The 10523-nt window shown below is 48.1% G+C and overlaps 1 long non-coding RNA gene across 1 annotated transcript; it reads right to left on the bottom strand.

Moving 5' to 3' along the window:
* Window positions 1–5686: 5686 nt before the first annotated feature.
* On the bottom strand, window positions 5687–8493 carry LOC130852199 (uncharacterized). Its single transcript, XR_009053313.1, has 3 exons — window positions 7962–8493; window positions 7371–7657; window positions 5687–6565 (listed from the first exon to the last, which is right to left on the bottom strand). It is a non-coding gene; the product is annotated as an uncharacterized LOC130852199 (long non-coding RNA).
* Window positions 8494–10523: the final 2030 nt, after the last annotated feature.

Here is a 10523-nt window from a genome sequence, read left to right as displayed (position 1 = left end):
ATCTGGCTGGCTAGGCGGGTGTCCCCTTCCTCCCTCACCACTCCATGTGCATCCCTCCCGAAGCTGCGCGCTCGGTCGAAGAGGACGACCTTCCCCGATAGAGGAGGACCGTTCTTCGGTCAAGCGTATACGAGTAGCTGTGCTCCCCTGCTAGAACCTCCAAACAAGCTCTCAAGACTACACTGACTCAAGAGAGGTTGGGGTAAATCGTTCCCTTTTTCCAGGAGGTACTGCTGGTGAAGGCAGCGTGGCAGGCAGCTTCTCCATCTACGCTCAGGGGCACAAACAGTAGGGGGTGGGGAATGGAGAGAGAAGATTGCCCCTCCAGCCCTAATGAGCTCACTGGTAAACTTCTGTCCTCCCCAGCAAGGCTTCTGGGACAGTCAGCCCTGGAGGACCACAATTTCTGTCCTTGCTAAACTTGGACAGCAGTGTCTGTCTGCACCGTCCACTCCGTGCTCAGTACCACCCTTTGCCTGTTTAACTCTCCCCTCAAGAGGCACCTGGGGACCGTGCTCTCTCCTCCTTTTTGCCCCCGACTGTGCCTTCACACGGTGTCTATGTAGTCTGAACCTGACAAATATTTATCAGATTTCCTTGTTCTTGTGGGAGGAGAGAGGAGGATTGGATGACAGAAAGCCGGGGCCCTTGAGAGCAAATCCACTGCCCGTCCTGAGAAAGCAGCTCAGGGTATTCTGCTGACTTTACTCCCTTCCTCAGCTCTGCTAAAGAAAATGCTCTCTTTTGTAACAAGGGCACCTAAGAGGAAGGAAAAGTGCCTATATAATCTTGTATTTGAGAATCAAGTTTCGCAGACATGCACATTTCCGTCAAAGAACAAAAAAACTTCTGTTTCTGGTATGTTTTCCCCATCTCTCTAGCTGGCCGGGGCGCTGTAGGGATCTGATGTGGAAATATTTGCAAGCACTTAGAGCTGTGGACGGAACCACGCCCCGTGGCCGTGACACTTGGTCCAGAATCGGCAGGGCACCACGTGAACAGAAACAACAGTAGTAATGACTCGTGTTTTGCTACAAAAACCCCTCTTCCTGGGTTTTAAGCAGGACAGAACTAACGACGCATCTCTCAACCAATGGAAAAAACTTTCAAAAATACAGAACTGCGATCTCAGCTGGACGCCCCTAGCAAAAAACCCTCGTAGAAGCTGTAATTTGCTATATTCATAACCTGCACGCAACCTCGAGTAACTCCTAAACATGGCTCAGCCTGTGAAAGGACACAAATAGGCATTTCTTCATAATCCCTTTCTTTGCAGCAGAATAAAGGTGGGTGGGATGATCCTTTCATAATCCCTATTGCTTTAGGATTTTAGAATATTTGGTATTTCTCCACATCAATTCACTCCAAATAATTCATTATTGCATTAGGAATTGAAGGGGAATTGTCTTCTTGCTCTTTATTTTCCCCCAACTGTCCCCTCTGGACCGACCTCCCCACCTAAAACAAACAAGCCAACGGGTGGTACGCTGTGGAGTCCATGACACGGGAGGGCCGGTGTGGTCCACGAAGAGCCGTGTCCAAAGCCTGTTAGCATCAACTCAGATCCCAGAAATCAAAACACAGGCTCAGAAGCTGGTCTGAATGTTTGCAATAGCTCGTGCTCATCTGGGACCTGTTTGCTGGAATCCTAGTGCTTTGACTCCAGGCCCCCAAGCCGATGGGCATCGTTGTAAAAGGCCATACAAGACGGCCTACATATTCATTTAAAAATTAAGACCTGGGCTTCACTGGTAGCACAGTGGGTAAGAATCCACCTGCCAACACAGGGAACATGGGTTCGATCCCTGGTTTGGGAAGACCCCACATGCCGCAGAGCAATGAAGCCTGTGTGCCACAACTACTGAGCCCTCATGCCACAACTAATGAGCCCTCGTGCCACAACTAATGAAGCGCATGCTGCTAGAGCCCGTGCTCTGAAACAAGAGAAGCCATGGCAATGAGAAGCCCACACACCACAACAAAGAGTAGCCCCTGCTCACCACAACTAGAGAAAGCCCACACGCAGCAACGAAGACCCAACACAGCCAAAAAATAAAAGTAAATATATAAATAAATTTATTTTTTTAAAAAATGAAGACCTTGACCTGGGATGCAGGTTTGAATTTGGACTCTGATGAGAGGCTGCATACAAACTCAAAAAGGGTTCACTTTCACTGGTCACATTGTAATTTCCCTTTCTGGAAGGAAAGTGAAGAGATCCCGTGCTGATTCTCGTCAAGTATCAGATGAACAGAGGTGGTGAGGGGTTGGTGACAGGTCATACTCCCCTCCGAGCCCAAATAGATTTCAAACCTAGCATGCCAATCAGCTGATTGTCCGCACAGAGGCTTGAGCACAGCCCATGGGAATAAGCCTCACAGGGGACCAAACTCTTCAGCCACGTGAAACTCCATACCAGCCTCCTATCATTACGTCCCTCCACACCACACACTTAGGGCAGCCTTCAGTGGGCAAAGGTGGGAGCAAATCTTCTGTAAGTCAGTACCTGATTTAGACTAGAACTGGGATACTCTTCTTGATACACACTCTGGAGGACCACCTATTAACGTAATTTTTGCAACATCCCCTCTGAAAACAAAGCCTCAGAAGAAAATGTTACCCATTCATTTATATTTCTTTTTAATTTTTATTACATCTTCTACGCAAAGAGATTCGAAAGACGCTAAATAACGATGACAGAGAATCCCAAGCTCCAAAATGAACTTCGTCCATCACTGATGATGTCAGGTGAGTTGGCGAGAGGGCAGGAGGGTGACTCACAAAGGATGATCTTTGCCGATGTGGGAAGTGTCATTAACCCGACAGTCGTGTCTGAAGCATCGACTAAGTTCAAGGCCTGGATGAACCAGACACAGTTGAGGCCTTCAGAGCCCTTGGAGTCCAGGACAAGAGACACAATGCATTAAATTAATGACTAGAACGCAAGAGAGAATGTTGTGAGTACCACAAAAGAGACACAGGTAAGATGAAATGGGCGTTCAGATGAAGAGAGACTGTGTTGCCTGGTGAACACGACCACAAGCTTAGAGGTGTTTTTAAAGCTCATTTACAAGTTTGATTTACGACCAGCTCAGAGTCTTTCCAGACTGGGACTCAAATGGAAGAGGAAGCTTCCGGCAAATCACAGCCTTGCCTTTAGGTGAGCTTCTCAGGCCCCACCTCCCCAGTTGAAAAGATGGTAACATCAAACCTCCCCCCAATTCTCCTGGAACAACATGTCCCTTACCCAGACTCCTATTCTGCAAAACAATAAACAAAACACAGATATGATTCATAAAACACAACTCCTGAGCCTCCGAAATAGTGACACTGGATGACGCCAAAGAAAATGATGAGATCTGCTTCCCCGGAGGTTTTTCAGAAGATGTCTGCAATAATCTTTCCATCGTGGCTTCTTAGAGAGACCAAGATTTTGTTTGCAGACCATAGGTACACCCCAATCTCAGCTTCACCATCAGTTAAGAGTGAACTCAGCGTTCCCTTTCAGCGCCAACCTTTTAAAGCAAAGGAACCCTTATGTTCTTGCCTCTAAGTTACCGTGTGAAGGGCCCTGCAGGGCTAAGATTCCACAAAGCTGGGCGATCATTGCTGGTCAATCCAAACTACAACTAGGAACCAAATGCAAAGAGGTGCATGGAGCAGGGGAGGAATAGTTCTCACTCATTAAAAGAAAATACTACTGACCATCCCCCCAATTTTTTTTGAACCATCACGTAGCTCTGACGCGAAACAAGAGAAACTTAAGCGGAGTGGAAGTGGGGGTGGGGGCGGGGGGCATTTCTTCAGAACTTGTCTGCCCATCCCTAGTTGCAACACCCATCTGCTTCTCCCTAAGACCATTGCAACACTCCACCCCCAAAGCTGACCTAGTTTGTGTCTGTTTCTTGAAGACAGGTGGCCCTCGCTTCATCCGGGTGCAGGGAGAAGCGATCTGTGTCTGGAAACTTGGAGGGATGCTCCCCATCCTTCTGTAAAAGGCCCCGGCTGAGATGAAGCCCATGCCGGTGTTGCTTGCAAAGACCGCAGGAACCCCGAAGAGAGGCTGGGCTCCTTTCCAGGCAGCTGGTCACGAGTCCAGAAGCAACTCGCCTTCCTTTCAGCCCTTCTGCTTGACTCTCCTCACCGGCCCTGGGATCACTAATACCTCGAAGCCGCTGTCAGCCCAGCTCAGGGCCCGTCGCTGCTGCAGCTGCGAGGTCCCATCCCACAGAGCCTCCCCGCCCCCAGCCCTGAGCTCCACAGCTCGGGCACAGACCTTGATGGAGACAGACTCCACCACGGCTAGAAATGCAGCTTGGTTTTAAGTCTCCCCAAACAGAAATGAGCTCAGGCTTCTGCCTCTCAGCCTCCCCCATCCTGGGCCCCTCATCGCCCACCGAGCTGCCGGAAGCAGGACAGCTCTTGGTTCCCGTGCATCCGTCACTGGCCTGGACCCTCCCTCTTCTCCAGCAGCTTTTCTCCACAGCCCTCTGTGGACGTGCTTTCCCGGCATCCTGTCCTCCAAGACACACCCAGGCCTCCCACGCCTCCTCGCCAGCGCGGACCTGCTTCCCCGCTTCCCCGCCCACCCCCGGCTCCAAGGTGGGAACTTGGCCCTGGTTCTCCTCTGGCAGCTCCTGCCACTCGCCGATACCCCCCTTCCCCAGCCCATCCTCTCTCTCCTTCCTCAGGCTTGCCCAGTGCTCCCGTCCTTCACTCACCTCTTTACCCGAGATCTCAGTGTCAGCGTCGGGGCAGCACCCAGCAATAGCCCAGGCCGTGCCAGCTCCCGTACGGGGAGGGTTTCGCCTTGACGAGTTCCTCCACCGGAGGCAAGGGGACTGGGTCCCCTGCCCTCCTCACCCCACGTTTCCTCGTGGGCATCCTGCAGCAAGACACCAGCTCAGAAAACCTCCTTTCTTACTAAGGAGTCCGTGGGGTTTCCATTTGAGGATGCAGTAAGGCCCTCCAGACAGCTAATGAGTCGCCCAATAATTATTTCATTATTCACCATATAAACGGTATCAAGCACGTCAGAGCTCAGTCGGCATCGAATTCAGCTTCGGGTGTCCACGGGCTCGGGTCCACCAAGAATCCTCACTGCCTTCAAGCGTTACCCTGCTCAGCTTGAAAACCTTCCACTTGCTCCTTTCACCTTCTGCCTCCCTGCGACAGCTGCCCAGACCCTTCAAAGTGGCCAGGGAATTCCCTGGCAGTTAGGACTTGGCGCTTTCACTGCCATGGGCCTGGGTTCAACCCCTGGTCAGGGAACTAAGATCCCACAAGCCATGCGGTGCAGCAAAAAAAAAGTTAAAAAGTAAAATAAAGTGGCCAACCCCCAGAGAACAAAGAGTAAGCTTCATATTTCTTTGCTTTTCTCTCCCCAAAACCTAACACAATGTGTAGCACATGGTTAAGGCTTGTTGCCTGGTTTGTCTGCTCATCTGCTAAAGGATGCAGTAGGGAGACATGGGCTCTGAGAGCGAATCCTCTGTCCAGTGTTTCCCACCTGCCTCAGAATCTCCTACAGTCCTTACTAAAAATGTTCATTCTCTAACCCCATCCGTACCTGCCGACTCAGAATGTCGGGAGTGGATCCTGAAACACTGCATCTTTTTAAAATTTTTATTGGAGTATAGTTGCTTTACAATGTTGTGTCAGTTTCTGCTGTACAGCAAAGTGAATCAGTTATACGTATACATATATCCCCTCTTGTTTAGATTTCCTTCCCATTTAGCTCATCACAGCATTGAATAGAGTTCCCTGTGCTATACAGTAGGTTCTCATTTAGTTACCTATTTTATACATAATAGTGGGTAAATGGGATGCTGCCCTTTTAACAAGCTTCCCAGATGAGTCTCGCGCACACTGGAGTTACTGGGCCATCAGTTCAGATCCATTTTAACTTCTTTAAGACCTTCCGAGGTGGGAGGGAAGGTTGACTTTTGATTGAAGGAGGAATATGAGTGGTTATGAAGTTGTTGAAAGTCCCTTCACAACTACAGACATCTGTGCACATCAACGGCCCCCCCAACTAATGACTGATGTGAGATTACCTTGCCTGACCCTGCCTGGACCATGAAGCCTCTTTGATGGTGAGTCCAGCCTTCATAAGTTGGCCACACACTGGCAAACGGCAAACCATCTCCTATCACACCTCCCATCTGTTACTGACCTGAGGCCTCGGCAAGAGAATCGTGAAGTCCCCAACCCTCATTCAGGTGAGACAGGCCCCACAGCTGTGTGAGGAGCACAGCGTGCTGGACCCCGCGGCCGCTGTCTTCTGGGTCAGGTTAAGGGCTGTAGGACACGAACTAGTTCGTTCAGGGTTAGCGGTCTATTTGACTATCATGCTTTCGTGGTTCATGTGGTTCATTTTGATTAAACCAAAAAGCAGTCGACTCATTGACCCAATGAAACGAGTCAAGTGGTCATGCACCCGGACCCAGCCCGGGAGAAGCTGCCTCAGGATAAATGAAGGAGGTGAGGATGGAGTGTAGTGATATCTGTTGCTCAAAACTCCAAGCTGGCATCATCTCTCCTCCCGGAAAGGAGTAGCGCTTGCCTGAAAATGTTATGTGAAGAAAATGGAAGGAAGTGGCACAACAAGAGACACAACATATGCCCAAAAGGGAAAACGGGTTTACAGTGTAGCTCTGCCCAGTGGACAAATACATGAAAATATCTGAGAAGACATCTAATTCATTCCCTTCGGCCTTGTGGCGGAGTAGAGACATTTCTTTCTTTTATAAGGAGATCTTCTGTGGCACAGAGTTCTGAGTCTTTGTCCCTGATATAGGAGGCTACCAGCCCAAATACCCCCAGTGAGAAACACAGTCAGCCCTCGGTTTCCACAGCTTCCACATCTGCAGATTCAACCAAAATGTCAAAAATATCCGGGAAAAAATTCTGGAAAGTTCCGATAATCAAAACTTGAATTTGCCACACCAGCAACAATTTACACAGCATTTACATAGTACGAGGTATTATAAGTCATCTGGAGAGGATTCAAAGTATACGGGAGGATGGGCATAGGTTACACGCAAATAACATGCCGTTTTCTATGGGGATTTGAGCACCTGAGGATTTGGGTTTCCTGGGGGGTCCTGGAACCAACCCCCCAGGGATACCAGGCAACCACTGTACTCTGTTACTTCTGCAATCATTCAAAAGGCTGGATTGTGGGAAGACTAGATTTAGGAGGCACGGGGAGGTGCTTGATGAAAGATTGTGTGTATGCGTGTATGTTTTCTTTTAAAACAGAGATGCTATTTCAGACTCTCTTACGTAGAAATATAACAAAAGAGTGTGAAGCTCAGAGCCACAGCAGGCCCATCTGTCGACAGGCTATTCAATTAACTTATTGTTACCTGTGAAACACCAGCTCGGTATGTCTGCAGAAAGAGGAAGTCCCAGGTGCGAGAGTGACAGCCATTAAGCTGCTGGCACAGCCAAGCAAGCATGCTGTTCCTTTGAAGGCAGGCGGCCCCTCTTCCTCCTCCGGCTCCTTCCTTCCCTCTCCATCTCCATCTCACTTCATCTTCCCTCCTCCCAGCTCACAGCTCTTTCCCTTTCTTCTCTGCATTCCTTCCCTCATCTGGGGAAGAGACAAGGCCACCTCTTCCATTTCACTCGAGCACTTCTTCAGTGAGCAGCCCTGATGGAAGAGAAGTGGGCTGGGTTCTGAGAATTTGCTGAAGCTTCTATTTATTTAAACACAGCCAAGGAAGGGTGATGGGGGAAGACCGTTTTTTGCCACCTCAAATGAATATCAAACCATTCACCACCCTTCCCTCCCATGGTGAAGGCTGATTTTCCACCCTCCACCCTCTCGCTGACAGCTCTCCCCCTCTCTAAGTCATTTCTTGGTTTCGCTCTCCAGGGGCAGAGAAGCCAACAAGCTGGGGCCACTGAGCCCTGGTTCAAACCCCAGGGTGTACGTAGCCCAGGGGCTCTCTCACCTGTCCGAAGCTTGGGGGGCTGCCGGTTTTCTGCAGGGACAGAGCTGGGGCTCTCCAGACTCACGGCCTTGGCGATTGCAAATTTAGGGTTGCCTTCATCATCATGTTTTCATGATCTAGGTCCACTGGCAGCTGCTCAGAGGGGAAAATAATAGCCCTCGAAGGAGAAATGTGAATGCCATAGACATGGATATATTCTAAGCATTAGGTCTAATTATAGGGAATGAATCACAAATTTAAACATCTTAACTATTGGCATTAAAAAAAATAATTAACCCTCAAACAGGAAGCTGCTGAATTGTCAGATTGCATCGTATGAGAACCAAGAAAAGCAAGTCAGCACCCTGTAAGCATGAGAAAAGCAGAGGTTACTCCTCTGCTGGGGTTTCAATATTCTGTTCATTTCTATAGATGTGCTAAGGAAGGTCCTTATACGGATGGAAGAGTCTATTCGTGGGACTGTGAAACTGTCACAGTGAAACGCCTTCTCTTCTTTAGAAAGTGACACTCTCCGGAAGGTACATCCAGCCTGAATCTCCCGATGGGAGTGATTCAGCCCTCATCGTTTTAAGGATGTTTCAACCTAAAAGCAGACAAACGCCACAGTTTCATCAGGCAATTTCATTCATGTTTTAGTTGCCCTCCGCTCAGTTTGAAAAGCTGTCTAACTCACAGGGGTCAGAATGGCCATCATCAAAAAATCTAAAAACAGTAAATGCTAGAGAGGGTATGGAGAAAAGGGAACTCTCCTGCATTGCTGGTGGGAATGCAAATTGATATAGCCACTATGGAAAACAGTATGGAGGTTCCTTAATAAACAGTTGCATTTTATCATATGCAAAATATACCTTAATAAAGTTTACAGGAGTGAGTTTAATGAAAAAAAAAGAAAGAAAAGCTATCTAAGAATCCCCCATGGGTCATTCTCTACATAATCGCAACATCTCTTTGCCTTGGGATTAGAAGCTCCTAGAAATAAGAGGTGTGGTCTCATCCAACTATGCCCCGTTGTTCCCCACTAGGGGTCAAACCTAATAATCCAGACCCACGTGACAGTCACATCCGAGGGTGAAAATGGGTCTAATGGTGCCAGATGAAGGAAACGACTCCGGGAACCAGAAGCCATGGCTTCTACGTTCAGTTACGTTAGCGGCATCCCTGTGCTCAAGCACATGGACCTGTCATCAGGAGTAGCAGTCGGAGCACTTCCGCTCACGGCATCTGGTATCACAGTTGCCAAGGAAAACGCAGCGGCAGTCAAGCACGGAATGGAGCTACGCTGCCCTCACATAGAGAAGAGACGGCTTCAAGGTCAGGAGTGGGGTCAGCTCTCCATGGCCACGGGTCCCTCCCTTGTTGTGCTGCTACAGGAGGACTCCATCCCCTCCTCCCAGTGGAAAGATGTAGCAGTTGGGTTGGACGGATGCCTTGTGATGCGGAAGCAGAACAATCTGAAACAGGGAAAGATACTCCCACGCAGGGTGGCAAGTCCAGCACCGGCTGTGAGGACCCTTCATCTCTCAGTAAAGAGGTGTTCAGACCCACAGCTCCTTCTCACGTGACCTGATGAGGGTGAAAACGCGCCATGCTTGAGAGTTCCTTCCCAACAACTAGGACCTTCATCCTCGAGCCACTTAATTCCACCAATCTCGGTCTCCTGGTCTGTAAGATACAGTCAACAATGATGACCCTACTTCTGCATACAGGGCTCTCATGAGAGGAGACCATTTATGGAGGGGAGCTTTGAAAAATGACAAACTCCTGTAGGACATGGACATGTAGTGAATAACCTAATAAAGTTCTCAAAAACAGTACAACTTTTTACCCCATTCGCAGTAAGTTGTTAACACCCCAGAGAGTCCACTTTGGGTCCAGCCTGAATGAAAATCAATTTCTTGGCACTTCTCACCACCTGGGTTCTTCTACATCAGATTTGGACAATAAGAGCTCTTTCTTTCACGCCAATGACTGTCTCGAATTTTCATTTTCCCAGTACATTTCCACTTCACTAAGCTCACCCATGTCACTGTTCTTCTTCCTCTTTAGACCTGTCTTGACATTTTTGTCCCCAAATCTCCGGTTCCATGACAGTTGATGCTGGCTTTCACAGTCCAAGCTTCATGTTTCCACTTGTCAATGTGCTTTTTAAAAGTGCTTAAATTGAAAGCAATTCTGCCATTTTAATGGTATTCTACAAAAATAGTTAATACACTCATAATATCTGGCTATGGTTATTTGAAAAGACCAGGTTACAAAATTATATGTAGTAACAATCTCATTTAACACATACACACACATCCTACACACTTGCACACTTATCCTAAAAATTGAAAATGTACATATATCAGAATATTGAGTAGTTATCTCTAGGTAGTGAGAGCAAATTTCAATTTACTTTTCTTTGTCCTTATCTATATTCTCTATGGTTTCTAAAATAAGCATGCTTTTTCTTGGGAAAAAAGGAGAAGAAATTTATTTCCAAGATGCTGTATCTTTCCTTCTGTAGAACAGAACATATTATATTCAATAAATCAAGGACAAAGTATCCTCCTCTAACTGGAA

The sequence above is a fragment of the Hippopotamus amphibius genome, chromosome 4 (genome assembly GCF_030028045.1).
Source record: "Hippopotamus amphibius kiboko isolate mHipAmp2 chromosome 4, mHipAmp2.hap2, whole genome shotgun sequence".
In the NCBI taxonomy this organism is placed as follows: Eukaryota; Metazoa; Chordata; class Mammalia; order Artiodactyla; family Hippopotamidae; genus Hippopotamus; species Hippopotamus amphibius.
This window is presented reverse-complemented; position numbering and strand designations above follow the sequence as displayed.